The sequence below is a fragment of the Manacus candei genome, unplaced genomic scaffold (genome assembly GCF_025592945.1).
Source record: "Manacus candei isolate 608988 ecotype Guabito, Panama unplaced genomic scaffold, ASM2559294v1 h1tg000023l, whole genome shotgun sequence".
In the NCBI taxonomy this organism is placed as follows: Eukaryota; Metazoa; Chordata; class Aves; order Passeriformes; family Pipridae; genus Manacus; species Manacus candei.
The window spans coordinates 17,021,063-17,028,846 of NW_026138071.1; the positions used below are offsets into that span (position 1 = coordinate 17,021,063).

A 7,784-nucleotide genomic window follows, 5' to 3' on the forward strand; every position below is an offset into this window, starting at 1 on the left:
ACTTACCTTCTTGTTCTATAAAAGCAAAAAGCTTCTGTAACATGGATTTCTGTAAGGTAATATGAGCATCACCCAGTGATATGAAAAACCACATACTAACTTAGGTGCAGAAAAACAGTCCCTGTTCCACTATCCACCACATCCACCCAAGGAGGATATCAGCGTATTAAACACAGATGTGTCTAGATCTTTATATAACTTATATGTAAAGTATTCCTTAGATTATGACCTATACTTTTGTTCTTCAAGATGATTTAGCAAGTAATTTTTCTGTTCCTCTATTTTAATAGGAAACTTCTCAGCAGAGAAAAGCTGATTTAAGACAATAAAATTGGAAAATTTGCTGGTTTAGACAAACTGTTTCAGTAAACATCTAAATTTGTTCATCAATAAACGTAAATTAATTTTTCTGCTCAAAGGTGTTTTACAAGCTGATGTCTGGAGAACAGTGAAGTGAAGGGGAAGAGATAAAAAAGAGGCAATTTGTTCAAAATGGAGTGGGTGTGATTCTACAGTCTCACAAAACATTCATCTACCACGTGAATGGCAATGTAAAGGTATTAGCCATATGAAACACTATACTTGTGCCAGATGAAGTGTATCTGTACTCTTCCAGTAAAAAAGAAATTATGTTACACATACTGCTGTTTGTTCCCTTCCGAACACCTATATCCCACTAAAAATAAAAGAAGCCTTAAAATACTAGTAAAAATTATAAAATGCATGATAAAACACACAGACAGTGTCCACACAGGTGACTATTTTCTGCCTCACACGACGAAAAAATCCAGAAGAAATAAAACCTTCTGAAATGAACAGGTAAGTCATTGGCTTCTTAAGACGATCGGCATTAATGCAGGAGAAAAATAAGTATAGCTGTATGAATTTTACAAGGTCATGTGACACTCACGTATACAGACACTCCTCCTTTCCCTCCCACCATCGGTGATTTTCCCCATGAAGAAAAAATAATATCCCACTCTCCCACCTTCATGAAACCCAATGCAGAAACCAGCCTTGCCTGGGAGGCTCCTCACAAACCAGCCTGCCCTCAGCAAGCCGTGCGGCTAAAGCGCTCAAAAGACTTCAGCTTTGATGTTTCCGTGTTCGGGTTTTTGTGATAAAAACAAAACGTTGTAACGAGCAGTCCAAACAAATGTTTCCTTCTGGCACCAGGATGGAGGATTTGCGCGTTTTGTTCCGCGGTGGGAGCGCTGGGCTCGGCGGTGCCCGTGCGGGGACCCGCTGCCTGCGGCTCCACAGGGTGGAGACTCAGCCAGGCTGACATTGTCTGCATGCCACACACTACATCCCTCGCGCATCCCCGGCTGGCTCCCCAGCCTCTCCCGAGCCATGCCTCCCTCGGGGAAAACGCGAGGGCACACAAAGCTCCACCAGTCACCACCGGCACAGCGGAGCCTCTCTGCAAAAAAACCACGCTGGGGCGTGCAGGGGTGCCGGGCACAGCGGCGGGACGGTGAACGAGCCCCTTCGCGCCGGTGCTCTCGCCCAGCCCCGGCGGTGCCCGGCAGGAAACGCCGCCCGCCGGCTCTGCCACCGCCGGCTCCGCCACCGCCCGCTCTCCCAGACAAGACCGACGCGAACGCGGCTCCGCCACTCACCTCGCCCCGGCTCCGGGGCAGCCCCCGGCGGGCAGCGGCACCGCCCCGCAGAACAGAAGGGCGAGGCGGCGGGCTCGCTCCCGCTCGCTGCCGGCGGCGGCGGCGCCCGGCTCCGCTCCGCCCGCAGACCCCCGCGGCGGCAGCGGCGGCGCCCGCTGCTGCTGTAGCTGCTCGTCCCGCGGCCGCTAATGGTGGCCGCCGATACCGGTTCCCTCCGCCGCTCCCTTCCTTTCCCGCTCCTTGTTTCCGCCGAGCGCGGAGCCGCCTCCGCCCGGTGGCCAAGGCGCGTCCCTGCCCGGCAGCGGAGGGAGACACCGCCCCCCGCGCGCCGCTGCCGCCCCAGCGCCGCCGCCCGGGCCCCCCCGCCGCTCACTTCCGGCGCGCGGGCCGCGCCTCGCCCCGCCCCGCCCGGACCGCCGCCAGCGGGGGGGCAGCGCCGCGAGCGCGAGGGGCGCGCGGGACCGGCGGGCGCGCGGGGGGCGCAGGGCGCGGGGCCGATCCCTGTGGGGCCGATCCCTGGGGGGCCGATCCCTGGGGGGCCGATCCCTGGGGGGCCGATCCCTGTGGGGCCGATCCCTGGGGGGCCGATCCCTGGGGGGCCGATCCCTGGGGAGCCGATGCCCGGGTCCGCCCGCACCGGGCGGCGGCCAGCGCGCTCTCGGCGGGCGGTGGCCGCGCCCCAGGCAGTTGCGGCTGCGGTTCCGTCCGCAGCTACAGGCGCCGGGTGACGCTCCCCATTCCGATCACCGAGGGGTTCTGTAGGCAGCCAGTTACCGAATCCTGGGAATCCTGCCGAAATCCTCGGTGGTGTGTCCCGCTGTCCCCGGGCCAGCCCCGGACCGCGCCGCCTCGTCCCCGCTGTGCCCCGGCCGGGAGTTGGCCCCTGTTTCTCATCCTACCACAGCTTCAGGGCCGAGATCGCCATTCTTTAAATTGTTCACAAAATGGAATAAAACGCATTGCTCGCTACTGCAAGTAAGGCTATAGTAGAGGAGATTCGCTTAAATACAGTTCATTGCGTGGGCTGCTGGGGCTCCAAGCTCCAGCGCAGGAGAGGTGCCATCCACGCTGCCTCCCGCCGGGAACGTGCCTCTCCCTGTGCTGGAACCGCTGCTGTGTCGTGACAGAACACAGGCATGTTTGTTTGCATCAGGTTTTATCTGTCAGCATCTGACGGGGAGAAAACTTCAGTCGGCTAAAGCACAGCGTTTTCCATAAATGAGAACAATTATGCAAAGTGACGCTAGTTGTTGTATTTCTGTAAATACTAATTTAGTGACGAGGTTACATGCTAGGTCACCAGCAACATGAAGAGGAAGCTTTTAAAATAGGATTTTCATGTGTACATACAATTAAGTAATTTTAAAGACAAAGTTCACATGTATAATTCTAACATATTTAGCAAAAAGTCTTTGCTATATATATTCACCTTAGCACGTAATCACTTCCAAATTCTGGGCAACATAATGAAATGTTGCCAATTAACAACTCCCCAGAGAAGCTGAGATCAAAGTTTCAAATGCAGAAGTATATAAATTCTCAATGTGGACTAAAAATACATGCATTAATCACTAAGAAACAACAGTAGCCTTATGGAGTTACAAATAAAATATTTTTAATCCAACTATTCCAAATAGTAGACTATTATTGATTCATAATTTGTGCAAGTGGTGCACAATTAAAAAATGTCTGGACTCACATTATTTAATAAAAGTGATAAGTACTTCAATTTTCAGTGCTGTTCTGCACTTGCTGCATATCAGCAGTGAGAGTGAGCTGGCAGTGACTACGAATCTGATGTTATCAGCAGGTTTAGGCCATGTCTCCAGGTTGTATTAATCCCACCATGCTTTCCTACTGATCCTCCACGACCCTGAAGGGATTAGAATGACAACACCTCCTGAGAAGCAGACTCAAGATGAACGGAGAAATCACAGTGAGTGTATGGGCAATACAAGGAGCAACTTGGGTGTGCCATGGCCAAGTTCCTTCTGTAGCTCTGTGGCAGCTCCAGCTACGTCTAACCCAGCACAGAAGCACTGCCAAGTCACGTTCTGCACCACTGCAGCTCAGGAACTGCACTGCCATGAAGTGTGCAAAGCTTCTTACCCTCAACTACAAAATTCTATCAAAAGGAAGAAGACCCTGCAGCTGACAGGCAAACTCTGCTTTTGGCAGCTAGAAATGTTGTTCCTTTATATCGAACTTGCTAAGTTGCTGAGTCTGAGCAGACAATAGTCAACACAGTTAATTTAATGTAGGGGAGAGTCAGAGTCAGACCATTTTAAGCTTGAGGACCAGATTGGATCTGTGTGCATCCTACAGAACCACGATCCAATTATATACATAAGTTACTAATGTAAAATCATCCCCCAGGCCAGGGAAATAGTACATACCTGCAGCAGACATTGTGTAAGGTTTTCAAAGTAGTACAGGGGATTTAGTCATACATCTACCAATAAAATTAATAGCTAATGAATTAATAAAAATAGTGCAGCCTTCTGAGTAGGTTAAAAGGTCGGTTTAAATGTATATCTGCATCCAAATAAGAAAGGATAAAATGAATCATTGTTTTTAATCAAGGCAGTAATTCCATGGCCCTACCGTCTCCCTAAATACTGTCTATGAATCTCAATTTTAAGTATAGCTAGGCGCTGTTGGCAGCAGAGCTTAATTTTGAATACCTCAAATGTTTTATTTTTTGTATTGAAATAATTCTGAATAAGAAAACATAAACAAACAAAGGTTATATTGATCATTAGACATTTGTGCCAATTTCCATAAAGGACACACCAGGCAAAGGCTGGAAATATGAGAGTTCAAAATTAAAAAAAGACAAAACAAACCTCCCATTTTGATTGCTTTGTTAGACCTAAGAAAGCTCACTTACTTGTGCAGTGGAAATTTCGTATTTTGGTGAAGACCTATCAATCAAAACTACATATATGTGCATATATGTATAGGTACATCTCTCTGTATATGCAGCTATCCCATCATGGTTTGATGGAACCTGGAGCGCCTGTGACCCCTGCAAGCTCTAACAGAGCAGTCTGACTCTTTTCACCTGCTTCTTTATCAATTTTTTTGCCAACTACAGTGTTCAAGGTACAAAATCGTTAAAAACCTTTTTCTGTTCATCAATAGCTTGCTCAGCCTATACTGTATCTATTGCTGCTCAGCTCACTATAATGGCATTTCCAAATGGGGGTCACAACAAAGTATTACAGTATTTCTTAGCAACAGGTATAGCACCCATAGCCATTAACATAAATAATTCAGCTCATCCAGCCTATACATTCAAAATGTCTTTTCTCAGATCTTATCTACTGTTCATAAACAAGAATGTCTTGAAGGGGAATCTGACCTTGCAGCAAGTGGTGTAATGACAGCAGTAGCCCGTAATAGGAATGCAGACTTGGACAGGAGCTCCTGGGGTTTCAAGCCAGCCAGCATGATCCATAATCCATTGCAGAAACTGCTCATGTTCTGGGTTAGGGCCACTAAGTTTTCCCAGGGCTACTGTTCTTACGGAAGACTGCTACTATTTGTGTGTAGGAACAAGTGCAGAGGAGCACCACGAATGGTGGAGTGAAAACACCATTTTCTGAACTCATTTAATCAGTGTAAATCAGAAAAATCTTGGCTAATTCCAGCTAAAGTACTCCTGAATTACAGTGGGATGACAGCTTTGAATTAAAAGCACATAAAGGCTGTGGATAAAACTATGCACACTCTCTTCTTTATGCACCTTCCCTTCATTCCACCTCTAAGAAATAGAGAAGCATTCATTGTCTTCCCATTTCTCAGGTGATGAGAGAATAAGCCACCCCCAGAGTCAGAAAGGAAACCTTATTCATAGCTAAGATCTGAATTCTGCTCTCATCAGTGCCAAATCAGTCCCTTGCTTGGGAGGAGACTTCATCACAAAATTATTACTGATACCCTTTTTGTGGAAGTGCCAGCACTACAGACTAGCAAGTAATCTACCTATAGCATTCATTATCATTATCACTCCTTTTAGTGAAGACTCAAACCATCCCATCACACATCTCAATAAATCAGCATGGCTAACATATGCCAAAAAAACCATTTTTTCTTGACCCTCAAAGCATTCGGCTTATGCTGCTGAAGCAGGAAGCTTGTTTGTCCCCTGCATTGTTGTAATCTAGTGCATACAGCTGCAAATGTTGTCTTTGCTCACAAAGCTTCTTAAATCCTTTTTTAATTCTACTAAACTCTTTGCCTTGGTGACTGCCCATGACAATTGGATTCCATAGACAGAAAATATACTGTGTGAAGTAGTATTGAAAACGTATTCTGGGAGGTTTTGCTCTATGAATTGGGGCATAGAGGCTGCAGTTAGCTGACTTCACTAGGCACTTGATGAAGCTTCATCTCATGTGAAGCTCCCCTTGCCTCCATGATCTGTATTACCCTCCATTACTCTTTGTTCCGCACAGCTGATTTTCTGGCTCCTTTTTAGGTCCTCTGAGGAAAATCCTGGCCCTCACGAATGTATCTGAGCACCTGTGCAGCCATGCATGTAAAAATAGGGAAGGAAGAGTACACACAAAGATTAGGATCTTCCAACACACAGGGCACCACAGGGACTCTCTGGACTCCCCTCCCAGGCTGAAGTCAGTAATTGATTTTAATGGGAGCAGGGCTGAGCTAATGCTGGCACTTTGGAAAATCCCACCCAAGGGATTCAGTGATATTGAAAGTGCTCGAGGCAGGTTAACTGCAGGCATTTCCACTAATGGGGAATGGCGCAGTTGTCTTTATTAATTTTCCTTCTCCAAAGTGCAATTAGCATGTATGTATTTTTATTTCTTTAGGAAAAAAATAACATAAAATGCTTCTATTTCTAGAGATTCTTACTGAAAGGCAAATAAATTAGTGATTTTCTGCAGCACAGTTACAGGCCTTAAGATCTATAACACCCCCAAGATCTATTAATACTCTCCAGCTGCCCTTCTTTTTCCTACATCTGACTTAATATGATTATGAGGGAAAATAATGTCACTGTGGGTCCCAATCACAGCAGTTGCACTGGCCATTCATAAAGCAAGGTTTTTCATCATCTTCTTGAAGACAGGAGAAACCAATACTTCTCATACTTGATCATACCTTTAAAACCAAGAAAAGAAATCTCAGTGCTGAAGGTGAATTGAAAAATGGCCATTAACATAGGAAAAAAAAGGTGACGTGAACCGGAATGAGGTGCCAACAACAGCAAGGTAAACAAATGTAAATAAATGCTAATGTGGAGGACATCAGTTTCTGGAGAAGTCACTGCAGGGTTTTAGTGTGGTCTAAAAAAGAGGTCAAAGCTATGGCAACAATTTTGCAAACAACTTTGCAAATAAATACAGCCTTTATCTTTGATTTCTTCGAGTGATGTCTCTGAAAATTATGAGGTCACTTATTCATAAAAATTATGATGTTCTGGTACATAATTCACTTAAAATGTGAATTAAGAATTCACATTAAACCAAACAACATTAAACCAAACACTAGAATTTTAAGCATAGGAGCAAACATCACACAGCACTCCAAAAACATTAAAAGATACCATTTGCTACAATGAAATGGTAGAGGTTTGGTTATGAACATCACAGGGAAATGACAGAAGTCTACCAGTTTTGCAGTCTTGAGAACCATTGTTTTACATAAAAAAATCAGTTCCACAATATGTTTGAAATACTGCAGGAGGTGAGTGGCAGAGCGGAGTTGGAAAAGAAGTTGGGTTGGATTCTACTTGGTACTTCTACTTTGTGACTGACATTTGTCCTGAAAAGTTCTTCTCTTTTTACAATGACCTTCTTGATATGACCTCACTGAGTCTTTAGGTATAAAGGCTGTGCCTGATACCAAACTGGAAGAGCCTCAGGACAATCCAGGGGCCAGCCTTAGGCATTTCTCTGGGTCAAGCTGGAAAACACTTCTCAGAAGGTCTTTGGATTTCATGTTATTTATGTTAACATTACAGAGTAAGGCACAGAAGAAGCAACAACTAGTCATTTACCTTTCAGATTGCTTTTAACCTATTTTCACTTCCTCTATGACAACATTTCTCATTTTACACTGAAAATGTTCTTTCATCTCACATCACTTCTGAAGTCTTTTGTTACTGAGTTAGAAAAAGAGAATTTCAATGTA

At 45.6% G+C, this 7,784-nt stretch overlaps 1 protein-coding gene across 1 annotated transcript in view; it reads right to left on the reverse strand.

Moving 5' to 3' along the window:
• The window catches only part of RAPH1 (Ras association (RalGDS/AF-6) and pleckstrin homology domains 1), an 87,643-nt gene extending 85,709 nt beyond the window's left edge, over positions 1–1,934 (reverse strand). The window contains exon 1 of the mRNA XM_051786814.1: positions 1,623–1,934. The gene's annotated coding sequence lies outside the window, so the exon portion shown is untranslated. The remainder of the gene's footprint in view (positions 1–1,622) is intronic.
• Positions 1,935–7,784: the final 5,850 nt, after the last annotated feature.